This window comes from Chinchilla lanigera, unplaced genomic scaffold, assembly GCF_000276665.1.
Source record: "Chinchilla lanigera isolate Chin_1 unplaced genomic scaffold, ChiLan1.0 scaffold00209, whole genome shotgun sequence".
Classification (NCBI taxonomy): domain Eukaryota; kingdom Metazoa; phylum Chordata; class Mammalia; order Rodentia; family Chinchillidae; genus Chinchilla; species Chinchilla lanigera.
This window is the reverse complement of record NW_004955610.1, coordinates 290,803-298,880: the sequence shown is the minus strand read 5'-3', so window position 1 is coordinate 298,880 and position 8,078 is coordinate 290,803.

Here is an 8,078-nt window from a genome sequence, read left to right as displayed (position 1 = left end):
TGAGATTCCACCTTATGCCAGTGAGAATGGCTAGCATTAAGAAATCAACCAATAACAAATGCTGGCGAGGCTGTGGAGAAATAGGAAACCTTCTCCACTGCTGGTGGGAATGCAGACTGATGAAACCACTGTGGAAATCAGTTTGGAGATTCCTCAGCAAACTAGGTCTAGAGTTCCCATCAACCCAGCTATCCCCCTGCTGGGTATTTTCCCAGAAGATCTAAAAACATCATATCACAGAGATATATGTGCACCTATGTTCATGCAGCACAATTTGTAATTGCTAAATTGTGGAAGCAACCCAAATGTCCATCCAGTGAGGATTGGATAAGAAAATTGTGGTACTTTTATATAACGGAATATTATTCAGTATAAAGAAAGATAAATTCGAGGCCTTTACAGGTAAATGGTCACAACTAGAGAGCATACTCATAAGGGAAGTAAATCAAACCTGCATGTGCAAGCACTGCATTTTCTCACTAGTGTAAATCCTGAGAAAGTTAATTTAAACTAGGAGATATGATAGATATTGTGAAATGACAGGAAAACATTCAAAGTTAAAAAATACTGGAAAGTGAGAAAAGAGAAGGGAACGAAGGAGAAATTTTGTATGTATGTATATACAGGATAGTTAACATAGTTGTTCTACTTTCATCCATTACTTTGCTGAAAGAAATTGTCAGTCAATGAGTCCTTGATTGATCAATATTGCATGTCTCTATTTGTTTTCATGAGAAACCACTTTGAAGATATCAATATATAATAGAACAAGCATTGTTAATTTCCTTCCACTTTTTTTGAAACTTTGTATTGTCTGTACTCTTCTTTTGTTATTTTGTAAAAGGTTGTCTGTCTGTTAATATTTTCCACCTTTGATTTTTAAAATAAAATTAAGAAAACAGCATTATCAATTTCACTCCAGATCCCTTCAAGTGACATCTTAAATTTATGAAAAATCATTTATTGTAATTGAAAGTGATATGTCTGCAAATCTTGTAATCATGTTTAAATCTAACTTGTGATCAGGTTTAGATATAATATCATTTTCAGAGTTTTCAGCAGCAGGTTCTGATAAGGAGTGGGTGAGTGGGGCATGGCTCCCTTTTGCCATCCTGTTTCTGCCCCAGAGCTGCTAAGGCATGGACAGAACCTCTGAGCCAGAAGAAGCTTCTCCTTTCTGTTGTATGTGGTGTGTGGCAGGTATTTCTTTTAAATGGTGAAAAAGTGGCAAAGATAAGTTTTTATAAAGGCAGTGGAGTCATTGATTTCTCTCTAATTAATTATGTGCCTTCGATTTACTTAAAACAGGTTTGCAAATGCAGTCTGTAAAGTTTTAGTGATGCTGGCAAAGAGGATTCCAGACTGCTGTGATCTCAGCTTGATGGGTGATTCTGGACAGCACTCAGCTGACGAGAATGCTCACAGAAATGCAGGGTGGAAAGCACAGGGGCAGGAAATTCAGTTCTCTCTCTCTTGCATGCTCAGCACTTTATGAATCAGTCTCACGTCAGCCTCACAGCTCAGCCTTCACCAAGCAGGTTGCTTCAAGGCCCTCCTTCTCATGCATGGTTCTCCATATTACTCCGAGTTCGTGTAACTACAGAGTTTCATTTCATGTATGTTTGAAGAATATTTTCCTTGGTGTAGTGAGGGACTCTGACATTTTTCCTCAGTCATAACTTAAGCGTCAGCACCTTAAATTATGAGTTGCATAACTCGACCTCTCTATAATCTTCAAGCAGATACAACAAGCAGAATAGATTCAGTTCAATGAAACAAAATGTAAACACTGAAGGACCAGACAGAATGAAGCACAAATCAAACATCAGCAGCAAGTAGAAAGAAATGTACTGGCTCTTTAAACTCGAGAATGGAAATGAACCTTTATGATGTCCTCGATCAGATCCACGTCTACATTCAAGTAACAACTTTCTGGATGTCCACCTGTCTGTTCCTGGAGGGACATACATCATCTGTGGTTTATTTGCATGTCAGAAAGGCAGAACATCTGCTATGCTTCTAGCTTTTAAGTGACTAATAATGTTATGATACACAGAACAGGATATATGAAATCTTATGCCTTGGCTGAAGTTTAGTATTTTCTTTACTTCTGACATCTCAACTTGTCAATTGAAATGATCAAAAATATACAAATATCAGCAATATAATTAACATTAAATGGCTAGATTTTTTTCATAACTAGTTTGATCTAGATTTGAAAGTTAAAGTGGGCTATGCATTGCATTCAGTACTGCAATCCTTGCAGTTATCTGATGAAGAACCTCACTTTTTGCTTCTCATAACACACTGCATTTCTGCCCATTGATGTCAAAAAAATTTATATTCTCGTAAGTACCTGAACTCCAGTAACTGGCCAAGATTCCAGTGATGCCATCTGCTAATTCAAGTACATTCATTGCTCTTTGGAGATGGTTTCTCACCATTTGAATGATTATTTGCATTTATGAATTTTTAAAGCATGTTTCAGTGCAATGATCATGGTCTAGCATTGTCAAAATCTGTTGTTTGGGAACCTCTGGGTGGGAGTGTACCCCATTCTGGGGGAAGTACATCTTTATACGACTAAATGGCAGAATGCAGGGAAAGAGCAGCTCATAATTTTCTGGTGGTCTCTGGTCAGTAAATCATAAAACTGAGTGGTGCTTTGCCTAATTAAAGGTCTGGCTTGGCTTGCAAGCTCTCAGGAATGCAGGCTGGGAGATTTTACTGATATGCCAATGCCAAGAGAATTGGCCTCCCATTCTACCGCTTGATCTGCACCTGGTCTGTGGTTTATACCAACCTTTCAACAGCTACCAGCCTGAGACCCTGATCTGCATTCCATCAAGGAGGTATTGACCTACCTAGTGGCAAGAGGTGACTCTCCTTGGTTTGGCTTGAGTGTAGGACCCCAAGGATAAGGGAAGGGAGATCCAAGGACGTCTTTGTCTGTGAGTTCCAGAGAGCAATTTCTCCCAGGTCATTTGCAAGTTATATTTTTCAGGGGAAGACTTGTATCTCCTCCTGGTATTAGGCTTCCCCACCTAGAACTGTCCTTTGTGTTGTGCCTTTTCTAAGGAAAATTGGACATAGAAGTTAGACCCTGGCTAGACCCACATCCCTTTTCACTAGTTTTATCATCTCCCTAAACTTCCTGATGAGTTACATAGGGACCTTAGAAATGGACTTGGTGAGGAAACTGCTACACAACCTCTCTTCCTGCTTTGGTGCTGGGGCTCTGTGACTGAGTTGCAAAAGGGCCTGGTCAGTCTCATCCCAAAGTAGACAGGTCCTTCTGTCTTCATTTCCTCCACCTGCCCTGAATTACATCTTGATTACCCTTGGATTTGACCTTCAAGAGCATCCTTGCCCTGGCAGATGAACGGGACCCTGAGGAATTGGATGTGTTTGTGAATTACTGACAGGGCCAATGTAACTCCATTGTGTTTCTGGGCTGCATTTTTGAAGTCACTTAAACTGTGGAGGAACTCACTCCTCCTCTCCTCCCTTTTAGTTGATCATAAAACCTACAAAGCAAAGACAAGTCATTAACTGGGGAAATAAACAGAAAATACTGTGGGGTAAGCTGCAATTTTAACTTCATACTGCTTGACTAAGAAACCCCTACAAAATGTTAACCTTGTGACATTCTTGTAAAATTCCAAGGCGAGCTAATGTGGTTAGCATGGTTACCTGCAAATGTAAAAAAGCTCAGTGCAATGATCTCTGAGAGTTGACACTGTTGGCTATAGTGGAGAGTCATCTGCTGGCAATAAAGCTTGCTTGTATCTGCTCTCAGGTTCTGGGAGTGATTCTCATCATCCGTGGTAAAATGTTTGTTGTTTTGCATATGTAGAAACAGCCACATATCCCACAGATAATATCTATTACACTGTAACTCACCATGTCTTTTGCATGGTTTTGAATCTTTTTACACGTATTTTAGTATGGATTTTACATTTGTTCACCAAGGACAAAGGCCTGTGATTTTCTTTTCCTATTTCGTCTTCATCCAGTTTTGGTATCACAGTGCTCTTGGTCTCATTATGTGACTATGGACACCCCCTTCTCTTTCCAGTTGAAGGAATACTTGAGGAGCATTGGTATTTAGTAATCTATGAAAGTCTGGGAGCATTGAACAGGGAACTGTTCTTGTCCTGCATTTTAGTTTTCTGAGAGTTTTCCTTGCTGCTACAATCTGATGTCTTGCTACTGATCTGCAAATTCTATCTTCCTTATTTAATTTTCTAAGTCGTATGTATCTAGAAATTCCTTCATTTCTTCTTAGTCATTCAATCTATTTGGATATATGTTTTGAAAATAATTGCTGGTAATTCTCTGTGTCTCAGTGATGTCTCATGTAAACATTAGCTTTTTCATCCACAATTTTATTAACTGGTGGCTTAGCTCTATTTCTTTGGTCATTTTGACTAAGGATTTACCCGACCTAACATTCTACACAGCCACACTTCATCACACAGACTGGAAAGAGCCAGGATCCTACATGTCTGTGTCTCACCCAGCTGCTGCTTAGGAGGATGTCATCAGGTAGGACATTGTGACCACAGGGCCTTGCTTCTCTTGATTTTTCTTCCATCGGGATACACTGGATACACCAGATAAGCTGGATATACTGGGGAGGGTTTAGCAAAGGAAACAGACAACCAGAAGTACATAGTAGTTTGTATTTTCCCCTAACTCTGCTTGTGCCCGGGTGGAAACTGTGTTCTTCTATGTTACTTAGGCAAGTTTCAATTGTAGCTAAGGTTTCAGGGAAATGGAAATAAGCTGTACACTTCAGAAAGAAAAGCTGCAAAATGATGTGGATGCCTGGCTCAGGTAAGCTGGAGTGTGGTGAAAAGTAGCATTAATTGACCATAAACTTACATTCTGAATGACAATAAGCAAATCAATAACCTAAGTTAGGAAGCCAGTATAGCTTTTGGAGAGGTAATTGTATGCCAAAGTTATCGGGGACTACAAACTCACAGTGACTAGTTTTGCATACTTCCCTAAGGGATGAAGAGAGGGTTGGGATATTTGGTATCAAAATTTTGAAATTTCCCATTATCCCGTTAGGGGTGGGGCATCCTCTCTCAGCTACTCAGACTAAGACTGAGACCACTAAGCCTAAGATTAAGTCTAAGACTAGCATCACTAAGACAAAAACTGAGGCTAAAATTACTAAGACAAAAACGCTCCACAGCAAGACCCTCAGTAGCTTCAATTCACCACTGATCTCCGAGTCATCCAATACTCCCTTCTCTAATCAATAAGTGCTGAGGTTCTGGCTGCCTGTGGCCTTTTGTCCTCATGAATACCAATTCATCCTGGATCCCCTATGCACCACAATGTTATTCCTTGCTGTTTCTCTCTTTTTGCTGTGTGCTGTAATGCCTGAGAGGAGATTAGAGCACACTGCAAGAGTTTCCAATAACGGGCTCCAAATATGCGCTGAAACAATGGTATTGTAATCTGTATTTGGATTTACTAGAATTGTTCTGATGATGTTTGGATCTTGCTTGACATTTCCAGAGCTATCTGGTATGGAGCTAAATAAGTGCTTTTGGTCAGAGTAAGAATTTCACTGTGATTAAAAGAAGGGGTAATCTTTTTTTAAAAAATTCTAACGCTTTCTTTTTGTGCCAGGAATTGGACGCAGGACCTTGTGCTTTCCAGACAGGCACTATACTGCTGAGCTATATTTCCAGCTCCTAAAATCGCTTTTAAAGCAGGCCCAGCACAGAGAACCAGCAAAATACTCCAGGATATGATGAAGTATAACCCCTAGCACCTGCAGGCAAGTACTTTGCATATTGAAAATTGAGACAAGGTGGAAAAAAATTTCAAGGGAGCTCACAGCAGAGGAGAAATTGCTGCTCTTGAGACTGTCAGCTTGGACCTTCATAAAATCTATTTTAAATACTTTAAGTACTAGTACTCTCAAAATTTCTGTTTTAGAACAGGGCAATGGAGAAAAGTCTAAAGAAAAGGAAAGAACACCCACTGCCACTGGCACCTGGAGGAGACCTAGAGCTGAGTGAAACTTTTTTTTTTTTTTTTTTTTTTTTTTTGGTTTTTCTCCGGTACCGGGAACCGAACTCACGACCTTGTGCTTGCCAGGCAGGCGCTTTTGCCGCTGAGCTAAATCCCCAGCTCCAAGACTTTTAAATAAATTCTTCAACCTGCAACTCCAGATTATTTAAAGATACAACATTCTAAACCTTGTCTAAGTACCAACAGGCTCTTAGGAAGGCAGCTATGCAAGAAGATGTTCTTGAACCTTATTTCCTCCTGGTGGCTCAGCAAATGAAATATACTAATGAAACTTGGGGAGAGGTTCTTTCTTGGTCTGCACTTCTAGAGTTTCTGTGGAGGCTGACACAGTGCACCCACGATGACAGGGCAGCTGTTTTCCTGGCTGTTCACAACAGAAGCAGTGATGGCAGCACAGGAACTGTGCCAGAGGAGTATGGTGGCCATAGCAGGACATCGACAGAGCCCTGTGACAGAGAAATGGCTTCGTCTTCCCTGCTTTCCTCTGCCAGGCCAGGTGTGGTGACATACACTTGTATTCTCAGCTCTTGGAGAGGCTGAGGTGGGAGGAGCCTTAAGTACAGAAACTCTTTACCCTGGGACTCCTGGAGTCAATGTTAACTCAAACTGTGCTAAACACAGTGGACAGTGACTGAGCCCATTTGGGAGGAACTATAGCCCCTACATAAGATGTCACAAGAATTTTAATCATTGGTGCCAAAAAAAATTTAAGAAGGAAGACTTAAAATCTTTAAAAGAACTAGAAAAGAATGATTTAGTGGTAATCAATGTTTCCTCTTTTAAGCATGACTATTAATACAAAGGGAAATATTGATTATGAGGTTATCTGAAAACTAAACTAAAAGTTTATGTAAGAGAGAGGAAAAGGGCTGAAAATTTCTTCATGTTCAGACTTTCTTTGCACTAAAGAAATGATCCTTACTTGTGTTCAAATGTAAATGTGAGCCACAGGAAAACCACACATCTCAGGCCTTTAAGACATTCACTATTAATGAATCTGAAGCTTCCCCAATTTCCCCTTCAGGTCCTGAGGGAGGAGCTTTCAGGACAGACACAATTAAAGGCTTCCTTAGGCACTATGCATCCTAAGCCGATTTCTACAAGCTTCTCAAGGATAATGTTTCTTATAGGAAGTAAATGGGAAATTTGGAACTACACATTTTATATTTCCCTTTCTCTGTGACCGAAAATCAAACAGGCAGGTCTGGGGAAGTTTTCAGATAACCCTGATAAGGACATTCAGGTCTTCACAGGACTTCTTCAGACCTATAAACTAAGTTAGAGAGATGTAATGATACTCTTGAAACAGATATTAACTTCTAATAGAGACAATATATACAGAATTTAATCTGTGAGTTTCCTAAGTGTATTACAGATACCCTGGGATACTTGTTTTCAGGGTGATTTGAAATAGAGCCTAGTCAGCACTGATGTAGAGGTGATTGGACAGAGAAGCCAAAAAGTCTCAAATATCTCTTTGCCCAAGGGCTGCGATTTCTTCCTCTGGACTATTGTCTGCCTCTGTCTGTCTCAGGAGATGAGAGATTTCTTTTGCAGGCAGGGATTTTAGAAGTTTGATTCAGAGACATTTTTTGAAAGGAAACCATAAAGAATATAATTGGAGCACTTTCGTTCTGTCTGTCACTGTCTTTCATAAGGGAAAAAGCTGCTGCTTAGGTCCTTCGATTATTGGTTTCATTTTGTGTTTGACAATACAGGTGGAATCAATCACAGCTTCTGTCCCTGGAGGCATGTTGTGCTCAAGATTGGAGATCCACCCTGGGAAAGCTCCTGACCTTGTCCTTCTGCTCCTGGGATGGTTCAATTTTAGTTTTTAGTTGGAATGACCTTCTGTCCCTCCTCCACTGCCCTTCCCCTTACAAATAACACAGTTTAGAAGAGTGTTTCGTCCAAGGCAATTCTCTTCTCCACAACCATGGAGTTTCAGGCCTACATTTCCAAAATGGTGAGTTTCTGCTCCCTTGGATACTTCCAGAGTGAAATTGATCTTCACTTGTCTC